The sequence below is a fragment of the Triturus cristatus genome, chromosome 1_2 (assembly GCF_964204655.1).
Source record: "Triturus cristatus chromosome 1_2, aTriCri1.1, whole genome shotgun sequence".
NCBI classification, from domain to species: domain Eukaryota; kingdom Metazoa; phylum Chordata; class Amphibia; order Caudata; family Salamandridae; genus Triturus; species Triturus cristatus.
The window spans coordinates 1,056,979,827-1,057,000,525 of record NC_140580.1 but is presented as its reverse complement, the minus strand read 5'-3'; the positions used below and the strand labels follow the sequence as shown (position 1 = coordinate 1,057,000,525).

The 20,699-nt window shown below is 46.4% G+C and overlaps 1 protein-coding gene and 1 long non-coding RNA gene across 3 annotated transcripts in view; one reads left to right on the top strand and one right to left on the bottom strand.

Moving 5' to 3' along the window:
- DBH (dopamine beta-hydroxylase) overlaps positions 1–20,699 on the bottom strand; it is a 451,213-nt gene that overhangs the window by 418,587 nt on the left and 11,927 nt on the right. The window lies entirely within an intron of this gene.
- LOC146868649 (uncharacterized) overlaps positions 1,092–20,699 on the top strand; it is a 135,626-nt gene continuing 116,018 nt past the window's right edge. For both annotated transcript variants that reach the window (XR_014963182.1, XR_014963180.1), the window contains exons 1-2: positions 1,092–1,204; positions 1,326–1,457. This is a non-coding gene — a long non-coding RNA (uncharacterized LOC146868649). The remainder of the gene's footprint in view (positions 1,205–1,325; positions 1,458–20,699) is intronic.

Below are 20,699 nucleotides of genomic sequence, written 5' to 3'. Positions count from 1 at the left end.
GGCAGGAACGCCCACTTTGCATCTCATTAGAGATGCAAAGCTGGGCGTTCAGAATACAGGCGCTAATGCAAGGTTTCACGCGATAGCGTGACCTTGCTGATTAGGCAATAAAATTATTGCCGCTTTTCGTCTGAAAACGGACGCAAAAGTGGTGATAATTTTTTATTGCCTCGTTGATGATATGCTCCTAAGAGAGAGCGAGTGGCTGTCGGCTTCTGCTGTTCGTGTCCTGTAGTACTTAGTGATATTTTCTCAGCCCAAAATGCATCCTCGGGCCCATTTTGGATGCGAAGGTGCATTTCGCACTAAGAAAATAGAGCTAAATGCTGGATTACGCTTCTCACATAATTACGCATAATTACAAGCAATTTTCAGGTAATTATAAGAATTAGCCTAGAGGAAATCATGCCAGTTATGCCCGCCCCTAATTTTCTCACCTGCCTGGGTCCCCGCACTGTCCATGTTGCTCCTCCCTCGGTGTCCATTGATTTCCCAATGCCATTCAGTCCAGCTCTATATTACAAAACACGGGGACCCCAAAATTTGAACCTGGGATGTTAGATAGTTTTCAATGAACAATGGTTTGTATGTGGCCAGCAGGTCCTAAACAAGGAACTGCTATCTAAGGCAAATTATTAATTAATTAACTTCTGGCATAAGGCACTTTACTAGAAAAATGTAGGAAGGGACACAAGTGGACATTTGAAAGGTGGTTCATTTATATATCTTCCGCATCCTTTCAATTTGATTAAATACATTGCCCTTTGTTAGTGGCTTAGTCACAACTACGCATCTGCCATTGCGTTCATACACTTCGACTGCGGAGCATTGTTTACTCATTTGGATATATCTGATTTGCTCTACTTAAGAGCAATTTGTGGGCCATTTATTTATTAACACGTTTTTTGAGATTGTATGAGTCATAGGTTTCAAGTACCCGAGTTGCTGTTGACCTACGAGGATGTCGTTTATTATCTTTTCTTTTTTTCTTTTTTCGAGTTTTCCACGTAATACAGGGTATGCACGTAGGGAGCAGCCATCTGCTCCAGTCCTCTTTTGCTATTCATTGCAACTACACACGAGGTGACGTCAGACGTGGTTCAGTGATTTAAACGTACGCGGCTCCTCACCACTTTTCCATACTATGTGTACACGCAATTGCCTCGCCGTCCAGCTCTAACGAGATTGATTGAACAAAACCAAGGTAAAGGGGAACTTTTGGTTAATACCTAGAGTATCTAGCCAATACCAAGCAGCATTCATTACGGTTCAATGACCGCAGAGCGGTTTACTATTCTTTTCTGTGTTGTCTCTTTTGTCTACAGGTCTTGCCGTTGCCAGCCATTGTTGCATGGTCACGATTGGTAGTATTTTTTAATAGCGGAATTTTCGTCTTTTGAACTAGTCAGTGTTCTCGGTTTCAACTAACATCAAGGGTCACAGCTACGTGTCATTGGGTAATTTGACTGTTGTACTTGATTTTTTCTTTGATGTTCAGATTCTATTGGTTTTAGAAAAGCGAGTTTAGTTTGAGTTGTTTTATATATTTCAGCACACTTGTTGAAGTCTTCGCACATCACTTAGAGGAGTGCGGGCAATAGTTATTTACAGTGAGTATACGAACATACACATGGTACTACATATCCAGGTATCATTTGGTGGCAGTATTCATCAACAGCGTGTTTGCTCTGCTTTTGTAGCTGAGAGGACATATACTTCAATACTCAGCATCAACTTTACAGATTTCCGCGATTTTCAGTAAGAGCCATTAACTAAGCACTATATTCTCCTTTTCTTCTAATTTTCTTCTCTTTTTTCCTTCTCGAACACATAACTGGTCACCCACAGAGGGAGCGGTTTCTATTGGTTATCGGTCTTTGGTTCTTCTTATCTTCACACACAATGATGCTACCAAAGCTTTCAGACACAACTTCAATTTCACTCATTTCTGTTTCCACCACAAGAGTTGATATTTGTCTGGTTAAGGACATGTACAGGTATGTTCTCACCACTCTGGTTATGCACGTTGTATCAACATACAATATGTGTATTCATTGTTTTAACATTTCATACAGTGAATATGTGCATATGTTCTTTTATCTTATTTTTTCAAATACAGCGCCCTGATGAAGGGATTTTTGAGAATCCCGAAATGCATTGGGCATCAACAACTACAATCGCCGCTTACTTCAGTGTCATAAGTTTTATGCTGACGTTTTTTTAAATGAATTGAGATTGATAACTGACATGTTTATTCAGTATCTAACTATGATGTTTGTTTCAACAAAAATTCTTTTCTCATTTTGATGATTGACAGCTCAATAATTAAAGGAGCATAATTTATGTTACGAGAAATGTTAGTGATTCTTTATGCTCCATTCGAGTAATGACAATTTACCCGATCAAGTGTACATTGCGAAACAGTTAGTAGTTTTTTCATTGCTGTACATCCGGTATACAGGTGCAGCAGCACCTGCTTTTTAATTTTTGGTTCATTTATTAAAGCAATATTATTATTTTCATAACAAGTGGATAGATCCAGTACTCACCAAAAAAGTGAGAAAAAGCGTGATGTGGTGATTGAAGAAAGCATAAAAAACATACATCGCATTGACAACATAAACAGAACTCCTTGGTATAATTTTAAGAATAGAGGAGCTCCGTTGTAACAAGAAGTCGATGGCGTTTCGATCGCACAAATTTGAGTTCTTAATCAGGACAAGGATTGTGAGCACGCAGTATTTAGTGATCTCGAAAGGAAGCGAGTATGATCCTGGTCGGGTACGTCAATATCAACAAGTCAAATGTCAGGAGGCAAGTCTTAAAGCATCAAGGATGAGACCGCGTTGATATGGTCGGCTGGCCCCAGGGGCTAGGTAGCTTGGAAGAGGCAGGGGCCCGTCTTAATTTGGGGTATGATGGGATGGAGAGACAAGTCCTTGAAAATTGACCAAATCCACACTGTGAAGTCGGTATAATATGCACCACAGAGTCGGCGTACCAAAATTTCAACTGTAACCCCATCAGTCAGTCAAGCACAAGGACGGGCAGCCGCTCGTCTGTCTGCTGGTCGGGGATACTACCTGCTCCTATTTTTTTCTCCTCCCGCCCACAGCTCCTACATTACTTCCTGCCACCTGGAGGCCTTTAATCCTCCAGTGCTCCAAACCCCTCCCGGAACCACTTTTTTTTTATTAGAGGAGATGGCAGTTGCAATTACCGGCTAGCTATGGCTTATTCTGCTTTGCTCTTTAGCCAACTTTATTTTTTCATCACCTCAACTTGCACATCTGGCATCTTAGAAAAGTAAAGAGTAAAAAAAATAGCTGTGGCAGAATCATGATGCCTCAAAGTGCATGAGTATGACACGTGCGCATATACATTATCAAGCTTCGGACAATCACATTAAAGGTAAAACAGGCCATTTTGCTTCCCTAACTCCTGCTCACAAATCTATGGGCCACAATAATGTACGTTTTTTACTGAATATACCTGAAATTCAATCACAAATGTGCTCCTGGTAAACCGACTTTGGAATAGCTCCTATTAAATCTTCAAATTCCCAGCTAAAACTCGTTTAGGAAAATGGAAGCAAATTTAGAGGTATTCTCCTAAAATTATGTAAATTACAAAATTAAGCCTTTTTTTATTAGCTCGGTGGAGGATCTTATGTGTTAGGAAGGATTTAGCAATCCAGCTTTATCCTTAAGTTTCATTAATTGTTTTACTTACAACATAGTATATGTTCTGATACCCCAGTCTATATATATCATCAAAAATTAGCACTGGGGTGCTCCTTCTCAATATATATATATTTTGATTTTAAATCTGGGAACATTGAAATAATAGTTTGCTGTAAAGGTGAGCACGTCAGTCTGCAACGTGAGGCCATTGTGTGCATTTGTTTCGTACATTTTACAATATTCAACATCATTGTTTTCCTTTTTAGCCTAGCGTTACTGTTATGTATTCCTCTGCATCATTTTGATGCAGTGAAGTCCCTGGCTCCCTCTTCATATTAAATTTCTTTCTCTGAATTCTGTTTTTTGTATGTGCCTCATTAACCAAATGGCTTTCCCAGCGTGATTCATGGCTCTGTGCAGCAATGAAGGATGATTTTTGTTTTACCCTTGATCGTACATATTTGGGCACGCAGAAGTGCATTAATATGTGTGCCTGAGCGTATGCACATGCACTAACACACAAACTCACACACATATTTCTGAAAAGTAAAATCCTACCCTTGACAAGCTACTTGATAGACCATGGTGCCCTGAAAGAATGTGAACATTGGGATGTAGCATTGAGTGCAACAGAGAGGCTTCCTTTAATTGTTCATATATCTATATATCTATATATATATATATATGCACAGTTTTCTCATGGAGAGGGTGCGAGGTATAGTTACCTTAGGGCACAAGTTATAGTTACTTGAGATAACTATAACGATACCTGCTGAATTTCTAAGGTTTTGTGTGTTAAAATCTGAGCCTTACTATATAACCTCCTTGGAACCTTTTTTTCCAGTGAATTTCTAAGGTTTTTTAAATTCTATTTCCTAACTATAATGACCCTGTAACCATTCGTTTTTTCAGTGTATTTCCATGTTTTAACGTTATTTCCTAACATGATGTCCCTGTAACGTTTTGTTTTGTTTGAGTGCATGACTTGATGTGAGAGTGGGTGTGTAAGTGGCTGTGTGAGTGTGTGGCTGTGTGAGTGTGTAAGTGGGTGTGTGAGTGGTTGTGTGTGTCATTCACACACCCATGCAAAACTCACAAACCCACTCACACACCCATACAGCCACTCATACACCCACTCACAGACCCACAAAACCCATCACACATGCACTCACAGCCACTCACATACCCATTCACACAGGTTTGGGTTTGTGAGAAGTTGCATGGATGTGTGAATGTGTGTGAGAGTGGGTGTGCACGTGGGTGTATGAGTGGGTGTGTGGGTGACTGTGTGAGTGGGTGTGGTAGTGGTTTTGTGGATCTGTGAGTGGGTGTGTTAGTGGCAGTATTGGTGTGTGAGTGTGCAAGTGGCAGTGTGGGTCCGTGAGTGAGTGTATGTGTTTTTTTAGCTCTGGTCTGGATCAACAGATCTGCTGGCGAATTCACATGGGGCCACACTGAGTGCTGCAGTGGATCAATGCATCCTCATGCTTATAAAAGTAAATCATTTCCACATTTCCTTACCCATTAGGGGTCCCTCACAGACACCCTCCATCAGTCCCCGGGGTCAGGATACCACTATTCTGACACCTTATATCTTATTTTTTGGGTTTATTTCCTCCCTAGTAAACATGTCTAGTTCACAAAATGGTGGCTGCATTGCTGTTGGCGCGTTGATCCACGGATCCTCCGTAGTGGATACACTATGGATTTGTGTCTCTAGATATACATTAAAAGAAATTCTTTAATAACTCCAAAACTACTGAACAGATTTACACCAATACCTAGATTTTACCGCCATGGTGCAAGAAGCCCAACGCAAGTACACCAGAGTCAAGGCTACACTGCGGAACCTGGGCCTTAGGTACGGCATGATCTACCCTGCCCGGCTGTGTGTCATGGTGAAGTGTGGCTCTTTGACACCCCTACTGCGGTGCAGGAATTCTGCCGCACATATTCAGAGGCTTATGGAACACGTCAGAGGGAACCGCTGTGGGGCTCCCCGTCGGATAGTTACTCCGGAGCTAGTGCCGACCTTTTCTCCACTGATTAATACCCTGTCCGACATTGCTTAAAGTTCCTGTAATCAGAATATGGCAAATGAAGCATCATAGTCCAGTAATTGGAATGTTCTACAGGCATGTGTAACTGGTGTTGCATTGTCACCCCCTTAGTGTGTATCACACTTTTTTGAATCGCAGATAAGAAATTGAAAATGTTTCTATTTACGGCAATTGTGTTAAAGTTGGGTAGTCCCTGTTATGGCTACCGCAGGGATTGGTGGAGGAGGGAAGGGGAGACGCTAGCTTTGAATGGGAAGTTTAGTAACAATTTCCTGTTTTGGTTACTGTTCTTAACACACCATGGTACAAATCACAGACATTATACCTCACAAGACACCCCTCATGAACGCACATGGTAGGCTACATCCAATCTTGGACTTAACACTAGTAACCTAGATCATCAGGGGATTAAATAATGCACGCAAAGGCAAGCAAGTCCAGCACTATTTGCAAAGACACCAGGCTGATATTGCCTTCTTGCAGGAAACACACACCCCCATGCCACCACCTGGGTTTGCGCCCACATGCGGGATACACCGATACTTTGCAGGCTACAGCACATACGCCAGGGAGACTGCCATTCTAAAACATAAGCGAATACCCTTCCAACCCTCAAAAATTCGTGCAGATACTGAAGGGCGCTACCTCCTGGTGGTTGGCCGCCTCAAGGGGTACACCAAGGCCCTTATCAACGTCTATGCACTCCAATACGTACAGTCCAGAACTCTTTTGCATCTTGCAGGCCCAGATAGATCAGGTTGTGGCGGACTATATATGCATGGGAGGAGATTTCAATCTACTCCTGGATCCCAAATGTGACAGCACTGCCAATACTCCCCACTCTAAACCAAGGGCCCAACAGGGCATGGTAGACCTCTGCATCACACAGAGCCTAGTAGACATCTGGTGCTATGCACCCCGCCTAGTCCGCCTATGCACACTACGTGGCACAGTATGACAAATGGACACACCTAGACTACTGTATTCTATCCCCCAATATTACACCATTGTATGACAGTATACACTATCTCCCCAGAACACTATTGGACCATTCCCCGGTTCGTCTTAAACTTCACATTCCCAGAGAAGGCGGATTTGAGAGACAAAGGAGATTTCGGGGCTGGCGCTTAGAGATGAGGTATTCCGGTCTGAACTGCACGCAGCTATTGAAGAATACTTTGATTTGAATCAAGGGTCAGTGGCATCCTGGGCCCCACTATGGGAGGCCTTTAAGGCATACGTGAGAGGGGTTTGTATCTCTAAACACTCTGAAATTCTAAAAGACTTGAGGCGCAAGCTCTTCCGGCTCGAGGAGCAGTTAGAGGTGATGGATTGGGAACAGGCATCGCCTAGCCCGCAGGCGACACTACATCACCAAAGCAGCAGAACAGGAAAAGCATTTTTTAAGAAAACACGCTATTGCCAGGAGATATAGTGAAGATGATAGACCGGGGCGCACTCTCGCGCGATTACTACAACCCCCTAAGTGTCAGCCCTACATCACCAGTCTCCGCATTAGAGGTGGTACCCAAATAACAGAAATAATAGTCGTCCAGAACGAAATCCTCAATTACTACACAACTTATGCACAACCCGGGTTACAGACGATGCTGCTGAGAGAACACAATACCTGGAAGAAATAGCCATGGTGTGGCTGAGCTCTGCACATCAGCAGTTTCTGCAGGAACCATTCACAATGGAGGAAATAACCCAGGCCATTAAAGCAATGGATGGAATGAAGGCCCCTGGTCTGGACGGCTACACAGGCATTTTTTATAAAACATATGGGGCCAGATGTATGACCATTTGGAATTGCGACTTGCAAACTGCGAAAAATAGTGAGTCGCAATTTGCAAGATGCAATTCCAAATGTGCAACAGTGTCCGAAACACTGTTAGCGATTCCCAATGGGGTCACAAAACGCGAGGCTCATCAATATTCATGAGGCACTTGCATTTTGCGACCCCATTGAGAATGGCTGGCCCTCCCAGGGATGGTGGCCTGCTGGGCTCAGCAGACCACCATGTCTGGGACTGCTTTTAAATAAAGCAGCTTTTTCTTTAAAATGCAGCCCATTTTCCTTAAAGGAAAACGGGATGCATTTAAAAAAAAAATGAAACTTTTTCGTTTAATTTTTTAAGAGCAAGCAGTGGTCCCTGGGACCACTACCTGCCATTAAAAAAAATCTTGCATGCATTTGCAAAGGGGACCCCTTCCCCTTTGCGGCTGCATTACCACCTACTTGAAGTAGGTCAATCAATCAAAGTGGCTTTATTTCGATATGAAAATATCTTTAAAAGTATTACAGAAATAAAAACACAACAAAGTTCATTAAAATCTATAAAAGCATGAACAATAAGTGGCTAAAAAAGGTCAAGTCACAAAGACCATAATTAAACAATTAGTAAAAGCCATTTTGTCCTAATAAGCCACGCCCAGCTTAAGTATTTGGCTAAGCCACAAACATACAGCGGCCGAGTATCTGAGCTCAAAATTCGCATGGCCACGCTGCATTGTCGAGTACCCAACTCCCTGCACAGTGGCTTTAGCCACCTGGAGCGGGGCGCTTTGTAGGCAGGGCATACAAACAGAAAATGGGGGATCGATTCTATCTTCAATGGGCAAAAAGGACAGTAGGGTATAGTTTGGGCCGGAGGTTTCCACCGGGCGGTCAATGATCTCACCGGCAACACACCAATTCTGAACTTAAAAAACAGAGCTCTGTCCCTGGGAATTGTAATGAGGTCCAAGTAAAGTTCCCGAACTGCCACATCCTTTACAAGCAAAAAATCCCTGGAGGCATGGCACAGACTAAGATCGGTATTTCTTTTACTTGTTACCCAAGACCAGTATAAGTTCTTCAAGACTGATTTGGGAGGGGCAGACCGAGAATGCCAAGCCCCCTCAAGACCAAGATCAGTCAGCAAGCTTTTCACGTCCCTTAACCACCTTATTTTTGCCCATGCAGACAAGCCTAAAATCTCCCTTAGCCCCTCGGCATAACTGGCCAGTTCCGGGACCCTCCACAGGCGAGCCCACAGCAAAAGAGGACGCAGCTTAGCCTGGTCCTGGATGGTACGACACCCCATGTCCAACAAAAGGGGGAGAGTGGGAGTACTCTTAGGAAGGAACATCAGGTCCCTCAGAAAGTTATTCTCTGAGCGCACCAACTGGCTCATATTCTGAGTGCCCCATTGCTCTGCTCCATAGAGTGCCGCACTAACGGCTCTAGCAGCATAAATGTCGAGCACCGGGGCGATAGGTTTCATTGAGGATGCCTTCTGCTCCTTCAGAAGAGCCCCCACCACCCTTTTGTGGCTTAAGGTCATTTTGTGGAGGTGACTGTCCCACTTCATGGTATCAAGAAGGCGTATGCCCAAGTAATCAAATTCCTTGACCCTTTCCAAAGGAGCCAAGTTAAGCACTGGGGGCCGTCCAAGTTTTTTGGGAGGGTTCAAAACAAGGAACTTGGTTTTGTCAGTATTGATCTTTAAACCTGTTAACTCGCAGAATTGATCAAAACCATCCAAGAGACTCTGTAAGCCAACCGGGGTCTTGGAAATTAGCAGGGTGTCATCGGCAAATAGTAGGGTTGGGATCTTCCTCCCTGCCAAGGATGGTGTATCAGCTGGGATTTTAAGGAGATGATCCACGACTCCATTTATATAAAGTGAAAAGAGGGTGGGAGCGAGGACACACCCCTGGCGCACACCTCTGCTAACTTTAATGCGAGCAGTCCTTTTGTCCCTGGGTTCCCCACCTCACCTGCGCAAAGTTGTTCTCATGGAGTTTTATTATTAGACACAGTAGGTACGAGGGCATGCCTAGTTTTGCCAAGACCCACCACAGGCACTCCTGGGGTACTAGGTCAAAGGCAGTCCGCAGGTCAATGAATGCCAGATACAGACTGCCTTTGCCTATCACTACCACCTTCCAGTAAATCATCAACAGTCGAAATGACTGTTCGATGGTCCCGGTACCAGCCCTGAAGCCTGCTTGGAAGTCAGACAGTATTTTATTCTCTTCTGCCCATTGGAAAACCCTACTCAGAATTACTTTCCCTGCCACTTTTTGGGATGAGTCTATCAAGCTTATGGGGCGATAGTTAGTTGGGTCATCCCGAGACCCTTTCTTAAAGATCGGGACGACCTCTGCACCCATCCACGACTCTGGGAGTGGAGCTCCTTGCCTAGATACATTAAGCAAGGAAGCAATAAGAGCCCCCCACTCTCCCGAATTAAGGACGGAACAGGTCCCCAGGCAAACCATCCGGCCCTGCAGCTTTCAACGGGACAAGGGATTTGATAGTGTGTTCAACCTCCCTAGCTGTAAAAAGGACATCCACCCCTGGGTCGTGACTACCAGAAATGGCTGGGAAAAAAGGGTCTAGTTCATCCTCCATGTTCACAGTGTAGAGGGAAGAAAAGTGCTCAAATCAGGACTCCTCAGGAATGTTACAAGTGATGAGCGAGTCTATGGGCCTGTGTTTAGCTCTAATTAGGTTCCAAAAACCCCTAGGATTTCTCTCTGCACTTGCGGATTTCAGGTCACTCCAGAACTTGTCCTCCCAGTCTCTCTTAGCGACCTGTTGAGCTGACCTGTACTTCTTCCGCACAGCCGCCACTAACCCTCCATCCCCTTTCTTCACTGCCATAATTAATTCTCGCTTCGCTTTCCGACAGGGGGCGGAGTACCAGCCAGGATTACCCTTTGGGCGTGGCACCCTCCGATCCCCGTCCGCTCGAGTAGGTGGTAAATTGCGACTGTTTTGCGGCCGCTATTGTGGTCGCAAAACAGTCATAAATAGGGCTCAGAGTCGCAATTAGGAAGGGATGCCCTTGAAACGCCTCTTCCTAATTGCGAGTCGCAAACACTATTTAGCGAGTCGCAAATAAATTGCGACTTGCTAAATAGCATTTGTACATGGCCCAGACTAAAATTGCACGAGGAAATGGGTCGCAAACCCGTTTGCGCATGCAATTTTGCGTCGTACATCTGGCTTATAAACATTTACTTGCCCGACACCTCCTTGAATTGTACGGGATTCAAGGTGCTTGAGAACAAAGTCCTGCCACCCATATTGCGAGAAGCGATAATCTTCCTACTTCCCAAACCTGTGAAGGACCCGCAGCTGTGTGGCTCTTACTGGCCACTCTCATTATTAAACTTCAATAACAAAATTTTGTCTTAAATGATCGCAACGCGACTTTCCCTCATCATGTCAATCGGGCTTCGTCCTACACAGATCCACGGCAATGAATCTGTGCACATTGATTGCAGTACTGCATAGGATCTCACCGGAAATACCTGCAGTTGTTGGACACTGAGAAGGCTTTTGACTCCCTGAAATGGCCGTTCTTTTTAGCCATACTGAATAAGATGGGCATGCCATCGGGATTTATTGCGCTCATTACCTTACTTTACACTCAGCCCATGCCTCGAATCTGAGTAAATGGGACGCTGAGACCCCCCTTTTCCCTGACGTGAGGCACGAGACAGGGATGCCCGCTGTCGCCGCTGTTAGTCATCATCGCGCGTGACCCCCTAATACGGCACTTACAGGAGCGACATCTCCACGGGGGTTCCAGTTCAAGCCTGGCCCACTCTTGATTACACTCTAAGTGTACAATATTATTCTTTATGTCCGGCACCCCAGTGACAACTTGGCGCCCATACTTAGAGAAGTAATCTTATACGGTACGTTATAAGAGCGCAACATAAACTGAGCAAGTCCGAAGTGTTCCCCTTGACTGTGGTGGAGGAAAGCATGGACTGCGAATTTCCATTGACATGGTGCGGCATGTCCATGAAATATCTGGGGATCCACATCCACAAGGAGGCAGAACAGATAATACGATTGAATTATGGACCAGCGTTGAGCAAACTAAACATGCAGGTAGAGCACTGGTTGAAACTCCCACTATCACTGGCTGGTTGAGTCGCCATTATTAAAATGGTAGTGCTCCTCAAATTCCTGTATATGTTCCTCAAAATCCTCATCCCGCTTATCAATGGGTTTTTCAATACAATACGTGCCACCCTCACACACCTGGTCGGGGGCAAACAACCCAGGATCAGCTTGGACATGGTGATCCTGCCGTGTGAATGTGGGGGGTTCGGAGACTCTAGTTTTCAACTATACTACCTAGTGGCCCGGTGCAGCTTTGCACACCACTGGTACTACCCCGAAGCCCGGGTCCCGTACACTAAACCAGAAGCAGACCTTGCAGATCCGACCCCGCTGGTTACACTACTGCCAATGGGCCTCCCTAGAGACCCCCATGACATTCAAACTGTATCAACTTCTAGCTGGGCCAGGAAAAACTGGCCCTTCTGACTGGAGACCGCTCGCTGTATTCCTCAGCTATCCCTCTAACTGGCAACCAGTGGCTGTCTATCACACAAGAAGTGCTGGTGCACAGTACCCTCACAAAATACGCCCTCACCACCACGGGCAACCTTTTGGGGGGGGGGCATGTGTATTCACAAACAGAGGCTGTCCGATTCTAGGAGACCCCACTTATGGGCCAGTTTATACTGAGCAGGCTGCAGGGAGCCTTGAGAGCTCAGATCCCCAACTTCCCTCTGGAACCAGACATCTCCTCCCCTTAACACTACTCATTTCCAACACAGCTGGGGAACATTTAATATCTAAACTATACAAGCCAAGTCTGGCCCTCCTTCCGACTAGGGATACCAAGCCTTGAGAGGCATGGGAATGCAACTTTGGTCACCAAACATCAGACTCCCAGTGGAACTACTGCTGTGCACAGACACGATAGATATCCCTTTATCCCAGAGACAAACTACTTCAGTTCAAATTTTTATGGCAGACCTATACAACGCCATCTAAACCGCATAAAATTGACCCCACCTGCGCCCACACCTGCCCCAAATGCCACACGCAATTTGTGGACTTTGCGCATATGATGTGGAACTGCGACAAGATCGAACAATACTGGCAGGATATATTCACAGCCTTATTGTATATGGTGCACACCACTATTACACCCTGCTGGCCAGAACTGGCACTTCTGGTATATGTACGAGAGGTCCCGAAGTCAGTACGTCGCTTTGTTGCAATTTACCTCCTGCTAGCTAAACAGGAAATAGCCATACATTGGGGCAGCAAATGGCTTAACAGTTTAATCTATTGCAACACTAACTGTGACTTATACGCTAATCTACAACCAATAACAACAAGGCTCCGCAACATTTGGCAGCCACTGTGAAAGCATCTCCTAGATATGGATGGCACCCAAGGCTCCCAATTTCAAGGACAAAGCCACACATTCCTGACGCCCACAACCAGGTAAAGGGCACTAATACACAGCAAAATTATTGATGATGCACTCTTGTGATGGTGGGATGGTGTAATAACTTAAATTATAGATGCAGACCAAGACTGCGTGGCATGAACAAGCACGTCTGTACCTGACAGAAATTAGGCTAATATGTAACGTCTCTAAGCGTACCACACATTTGGTGTACCTGTTAAATATGAACAAAGAACAGTACTTTTTGTTGTTAATGCAAAATGATAAAGTTTTTAAAAAAACAGATTTATACCAAATTACAAAATGCACTCTTTCGAGACCCAGAACTAGCTTTCTGCCAAATTTGGTGCAATTTTGTTCAGCAGTTCGGCTGTAGTTGTGTCGAAAATCCCAAGTGGAAATCGCATAGACGAAAACATATTTTGGGATCCCCCATTGCTTGGCCTCCGCTTGACAAATCACCCCAAAACTTTCTAAACAGCAGCTGAAGTGACTGGCACACTAGCTTTAAAACTAACCCCGTGCAGGGAGCTCAGCTCTGCCCGTGGAGTGTGCAAAGATTGGCCTACTCCGTGTTCCGGGGAGAACGCGGAGTAGGCAAATCTTCACTCACTCCACGGCCGAGCGGAGTTGGCAGCCCCCGCCTCCCACCCCCCATTAATAATTGCTTAAAACTGAAATAAACCTACTTTTAAAGTAAATAAAAACCACTTACCTTGGCTGCGGCATCCCCGGGCTGCTCTCCTTCTCTTCATCGCCGTCTCTAAGGAAACAGCGAGAAATGCGCATGCGTGGGTGCGAGCGCATGCGAAGTTTCCCCAGAGATGGCGATGAAGAGGAGGAGAGCAGGCTGGGGACGGCGCAGCCACGGTAAGTGTTTTTTTCTCAAAACTCTTTTTATTCAGCATTTCAATCAAGTACCACAAATTCCACAGTAGAGTGCGCAGGACCTATACAATCTGCTAGTTTGAGTCCAGTTTCACATGTTGTGAGGTCCAGCCCCCCCCCCCCCGCACCAAAGAATGCCTGTTTTATTACAACAAACAGTAAGGGTAACCCCTTAAACTAAAACATGTAACAATCCCCCCCTTACCCCTCTCTCCTCCCCTCCTGGTGGTAGTATCTCTGCAGTCACTAGTCAGTTCTTCAGATATGTCTTATGGGTAAGGCGGCGAGAATTCAACAACCATTTCTTAATGGGACACTACTTCTCCATCTGGCGTTATCTAGAGATTCCCTCCAACCCATATTAGAACTGAAAGAGGTGCATGGCTCGTATCGAAGGGGGGCATACCGCTGAGGGCAAGCCACGGGACAGAAAGGTTACCAATGGGCCCCATTGAAACTCAAAATTCTTGTACTCGTCTGAAAATATCAGCCAGCCTTTCCATAGTGAGGATTCTACATAGGCGGGAATGCCACAGCGATATCGCTGGTGTGTCTTTTTTCTTCCACGCTGTTGCTATTGTGAGTTTTGCCACCCCCCAGCATGCCCACATTATAGCCTTGTCTGCTTTAGACTGGTGTTCAAGATCAGGGTCCCTAATGCCCAACAGAACTCCCTCTATGGTTGTCGGGATGGGGTACCCCAGCATGTCTTTGATGTGTGAAAGTATTTCCTCCCAAAATGGAAGGATACCAGGGCAGTCCCACCAGATGTGACATAAGTCCCCTTGTAGGCCACAGCCCCGCCAACAGAGATCTGAGGAGTCTGGAAAAATCTGTTTGAGTTTAGCGGGATAAAGGTACCAGTCGAAGAGTGTCTTATAGTGTGCCTCCCTCAGAGCCACTGAGTGGCAGGGGGGAGGGCACGCCTTCCTTTTCATGTGTTCTGATGCCGGAAGAAAGAAGGGGGGGTGGCATTACTGGACTTTGCACTTTACTATCAAGAGGCTCAGTTACGGGTGATTGTAGAGTGGTCCATGAGGGAATCTGACAAGCATCGGCTCCATATGGACAGGGCGATAGTGGGCAGAACAATTTGGGATGTCCTACGGAAGCAGAAAATGGACAGGCCAGCCAATGCATATCTCAGTACCCCCACACCAACCGCACTCAAAGTCTGGGACGAGATCACGAGAATGGAGGGCTGGACCTCTTTCCCTTCCCCATATACCCTGATTCACTTCAACCCTGCCGTCCCACCTGCGCTGCGAGAAGGACCCTTTGACCGACGGAGAGAAGGGGCTGGCTAATGATGTCAGACATGTTCCACAATTTTGATGTGTTCACATTTGAGAGCTGCAAAAGGGATTTCCAGGTCCCGCAAAGTGAGCACTATCACTATCTCCAGCTTAAACATTGGGTCTCCCACCCACAAATAAGAGATGCCGCCACTAGAGAACATACACCGATAGAAAAACTGGTACGGAGGGTGGATTCCATGAAAGGAGCAATTTCTTCACTGTATGCCATACTATTAGCAACGATACATTCTCCATGGACGCGATACATGCCTTTCTGGGAACAGGTGATAGGAAGGGACATTACAGAGAAGGAGTGAAAACACATATGGGGAGACCTTCTAGGTAAGTGGTTTTTATTTACTTTGAAAGTAGTTTTAAGTAATTGTTAATAGGGGGGTGGAAGGCGGGTGGCATAGCGGAGTTCCACGGCGTTCAACGGAGTTGGTTCTCAACTCCGTGGCCCTCTGCGTAGCCCCACTATGCCCACTACGCCCGGGGTTATTTAAAACTTTCATGAAGATTTGTCGAACGGCGCCACAATTATTAGCAAAATAAAAATGCTTTTCCACTAAAAACTGGGTTTTAACTATAAATACCTACTGTACTACCATCCACACCCTCATTTTCTGCAGGCCCCTGGTCAAGCAGCTGTGCAGTACCCGAAACTCAATGGAGTCTCCAGCCCCAGGTGCGTTTAGGTGCAACATCACTCAAGATATTTCACAAAGGTCTGGAACAGAAGTGCCAAGCTCTCTCCCAGGTGCAAACCTGCCCTCCACCCACTGCATCAGCCATTGGAGCTTTGCTGCTAAATAGTAGGTTTCAAAGTCAGGAAGCTCCAGACCCCCCTCTGCTATTTTCATCTTCAGTGAGGCCAATGCTACTCTCCTGCAACATGTCTCCCAGATGAAACTCGTCGAAATCATGGTAAGGTCCCGAAAGATACCCCAAGGGACCCACACTGGCAGGATCAAAAAGTAGTACAGCAGATAGGGGAGGACTACCATTTTCAGTAGTGATATCTTTCCCGCTACAGAGAGAGTGAGCATGGCCCAAAAGCCAGCATCGAATTGCATGAACCGCCTTGCCCACATTGCCCTCAAGGAGGTCTGCCGGATCATGATAAATCTGCCCTCCCTGGTAAGGGAGACATTTAGGCACCCAATTGACCTCCCCCAATCTACCTGGTAAGACCCTATTCACCCTCAATGGTGGCCAGGCACGAATTTTGCCAAATAAGCTGTAGCGCAGACACTTTCCTGAACTAATCCAGCCGGTCACAGGCACCCCCAAACCTTCCCCAGCATCCCGGAGAAATAACATTAGGTCATGGGCGTAAAGCGCAATGTGTTGGGTTTGCTCGCCTAGTGTGATACCCAGGTACACAGTCCCCGTCCTGCCGCAATGGGCCAGGAGCTCCAGGACAAAGAGCAAGAGGGAATAGGGGCATGCCTGATGGGTGCTGCATTCTATTCCCTTGCCGATGGATCTGCGTACAATAGTCAGGTCCAAGACACACACCCCTGACCAAGGCCAAAGTGCAGCATTACCTTATAGAGGAAGGCTATCGAACGCCTTCTCAATTACAACTGCACAAATCACAGCCTCCTTTTTGTCATACGTATCTGCCTCCAACAGCCGGAGAAGTCTCTGAATATTCAGGGCCGTATTTTGGCCCAGAATAAACCTTGCCTCATCTCGATGTATAAGTGCTAGTATGTGCTGTAAAAGACAGGTGGCCTATATCCAGCTCAATATCTTATAATCAGCATTCTGCACCAACAGTGGCCTGTAGCTCCTCTTTTCATTAGCCAGTTTGACAGGTTTTAGAAGGGGGACCACCAGGGACTTTCAAGTAGAAGTGGGAAGCAGTTCTGTGTCCCTCTCTGCTTTATAGACCTCCGCCAGCTGGGGTCTTAAGTCTTCTGCATAGGCTTAGTAAAACTCCACCGGCAGTCCATCCATGCCAGGTGTTGTGTTTCAGGCCATGGGTTTTATGACTGCCCTAATCTCCGGGAGCATAATGTCTCCCCCCCCTTTTTTCTGCTTCGGCCAGTGTGACAGTTCGCAGTTCAACTGGTGCCAGAAAGGCCTCAATGTCTGTAACTGAGCAGTCAGTTGAACTACTATAAAGGTTAGTGTAATAGTCATGGAACTCCTGGTTAATGTCTATCTGATGAAATAGTGTGCTGCCCTGGTCCACAATGAGCTCCACTACCACTGAGCCCTGTTGGCCGGATTCGGTCGCTACCATAGCAATCATGTAGTTCCTACAATCAAAACAGTACAACTGTTCTACCTGTTCCGCTACCTTTTCTTTAGATTCTCAAAGTTTCGTCTGCACCTCTCAATGTCCCTCAGCGATTCTTCGGCCACGCCTATCTCTGCCAGTAAGCTCCTCAAGACTCCCACCAACTCCTAAACACATCTGCCCCATATCACTATCTTAAACACATCCCATTCTACCTGGGGGGTCAGGGCAGAACCAGCATTGTCGGCAAAATATTACCTAATAGGCCCTCTGTCTCCCGGAAGACCCGGTCTCCCAGTGCCTCCAGCTTTTGCCTCCAAGTCAATACACAGACACTCTCTCCCTCCCAACCTAGACCAAGTTGCAGGGGATTACGATCAGAAAGGGTCCTGAAAAGATACTCAGTGGTCTGGACCATCTCATACACAGCAGGTGCGCACAACATTGCATCCAATCACACATGGAGATCATGCAAGTGGGAGAAAATGGAGTAATCATGTTTCCCAGGGTGGTGTGACCTCCGAGAATCCACCAGGGCACATTATGTCCACCAGTTTGTGAATGCTCTGATTATCATGGAGTCCCGCAACGGTGGATAGGAACCGCCCACGTCATGGTCGGCCACACAATTATAGTGCCCTCCCAGGAGGACCTGACCCACCAGATGAGGGGCTAATACTCTTGAAAGCTCAGCTAGAAAGGACCCTTGGCCCACATTTGGACCATAAGTGCTACCTATAGTAATATCTCAGCCATTTAACCATCCAGTGACTACTACAGATCGGACCTCCTTATGTATCAGATGCCCAGTATGCTGGAAGGGGATCCCAGATCTCAGCCATACTAGAACACCCCTTCCAAAAGCAGAGTAATCTGTGAAATAAGCCTGCCCTCTCCATCTACGCTGCAGCGCTGCCCCTTCTTGAGCCAGGAGGTGCATTTCCTAAATCAGCACTATCTGCACTCCTCTCGTTTTGAGATATGAGAAGACCATATGCTGCTTAGCTATATTGTGTATCCCCCTGATATTCCATGATAACACTTTATATGTCACGGAGGGCGCCATTGAATACGGGAAGACTACCTCAGATGACCCCGCCAGACAAATTCATCCTAAATGCGGCAGCACCACACATGTTCACACAAAAGTAAGTTCCTACCTGAGGCTCACATCTAATCCCACTCTCCAACAAACAGCAAACACCCCAACTCCCACACCCCAGAACAAGCAGGGTAACCCCCCCATCCAAACAATCAGCCAACAGGCATACAGACCGAGTGTGATTCCCAGGTGCATGCCCCCACAGACATTCCACAGTATAAACAACCCTCCCCAACAAACAGCCAATCACAAGTCCATACATCTCACCCACAGCCTCAAATAAGATAATCTGCTGTGCCAGTCATAACCTGAGGCCGCTCAAACGTCTGAGTCCTCCACTGAGCTGGTGCCTCTCATGCAATCAGAGTCCTGGGCGCCATTATTGCTCAGTGATGGCGTTGGGCTCAGTCCTCTGCTGTTCATTGCAGCCACCACTTCCACTGCCCTCTGCTTCTCTCATTGGAGCCCTTCCGCTGAGCTTCTTTGCTTTCTTCCGCTTAGGGTTACGCCCAGGGGACCCTCAGCTGTGGTTGGCCTGCGGGTGTGTCTTGACCCAGTCCCAGACTTCCTCCAGGGTTCTAAAGAATTGCACCCCCTCTGGTGTCACCTCTCTTAGACAGGTTTGTTCAGGGCCATACACATGACATTGAAATGTTGTCAAAGTGTCTTAGATAACTATATCATTAATGTTGTTTTTCTCTTGCAGGAGCACAGATAGGAGTAAGGCAGTCATTAACCTACATGTATTTTCAGGTCTGGCTTCACAGTACAACTGTCACTGGCCTTTTTACCTACATCAATATTATTCTACAGTTCTCTGCTTCCACATAACTATGTGTAAATATCTATTCCCCTGTTTACTTGTAAAGCTTCAAATTACCATTCAACATTCCTTTAAAGCCAGACCTATTGGCATTGCCAATGTTTGTTTTTATCAATGGGTTCTCCATCCGAACATCAGAATCTTTTTCAAGGTCCCACATTGGTCCAGCGGCAGGAATGGGCTTGAGTCACGGGACTTTGGACCACTGAGGCTGCGTGAGTGGCAGAGTAAAAGGAAGTCATATATAGCGGTAGGTGGTGAACTCCACTCCGCCAGCAGAGTTTGCAGAGTTTTCCCTAATGAATTGGGCAAAAAACTCTGATTCTGCCATATGGAGAAGTTTTGCCTCGCCGCCCACCCCTAGTAAGGCACTGTGCTTGAGAGATTTTCCAGGGGCCGCCTTGCACAGCGCACTATGCCACAGAACAGAAAAACATTTACTGGGCATGCGCTTAGATCTTGCCTCAATCCAAATTGTCATCAATGCATCTAAAACGGAGTGTGCTCGGGCCTTGTATTCAGAAAGCTCATCAATTAAAATAACCAAGGTAGCAACGAGAAACATTGGTGCTGTAAATGTACTCCACATTCCTCAAAAGGCCAGGGGGCAGATTTACAAGCCCCTTGCGAGACATTTACGCCGCCGTTGCGTCACTTCTGTGACGCAGCGGCGGCGTAAACCATGCGCCATGTTGCACCTTATTTACAACGTGACGCATCTAGGGAGATGCGTCACGTTGTAAAGCCCTGCGCTACATTAAACCTGCGTCAGGTTTAATGTATGCAGGGTGGGCGTTCCGTCGGAAAAAGCCTCGGAAAAGTGACGCAGTGAAATCTACAAGATTTCACTGAGTCACTTTTCCGACGCTGCTGCGTCAAAACCCTGCGCCTGCTTGAAGCAGGTGTAAGGCATGACGCAGCATGTTCGGTATGGGCAGCCCCTGAGCATTGCTGGAGTTGCGTCGTGCTTGCGACACGACTCCAGCAATGCGCCGCCCTTATGCCATCAGATGCGTCACGCATCTGTTTAACCTTGCGCCATGATGCGCTGCATTGTAAATGCGGTGCATCTGTGGTGGCGCAGGGGTGAACTTGCGTGACGCATCTTTCCTGGCGCATCCCTGCTGATTTGCAGTGATGTGCCAGGAAACATAAATCTGCCCCCTGGTTTTCAGACAAGGAAAGAGGCGCCCCGTTGCACGCAAGCAACCCCTCTATAAAACGGGGCCCAGACAGACGGGAGATATTGTTATTAAACACTTAAACCGGCACTTTTCCCCATCACTGGAGCACCATCAAGTACTACAGTGTGCCCAA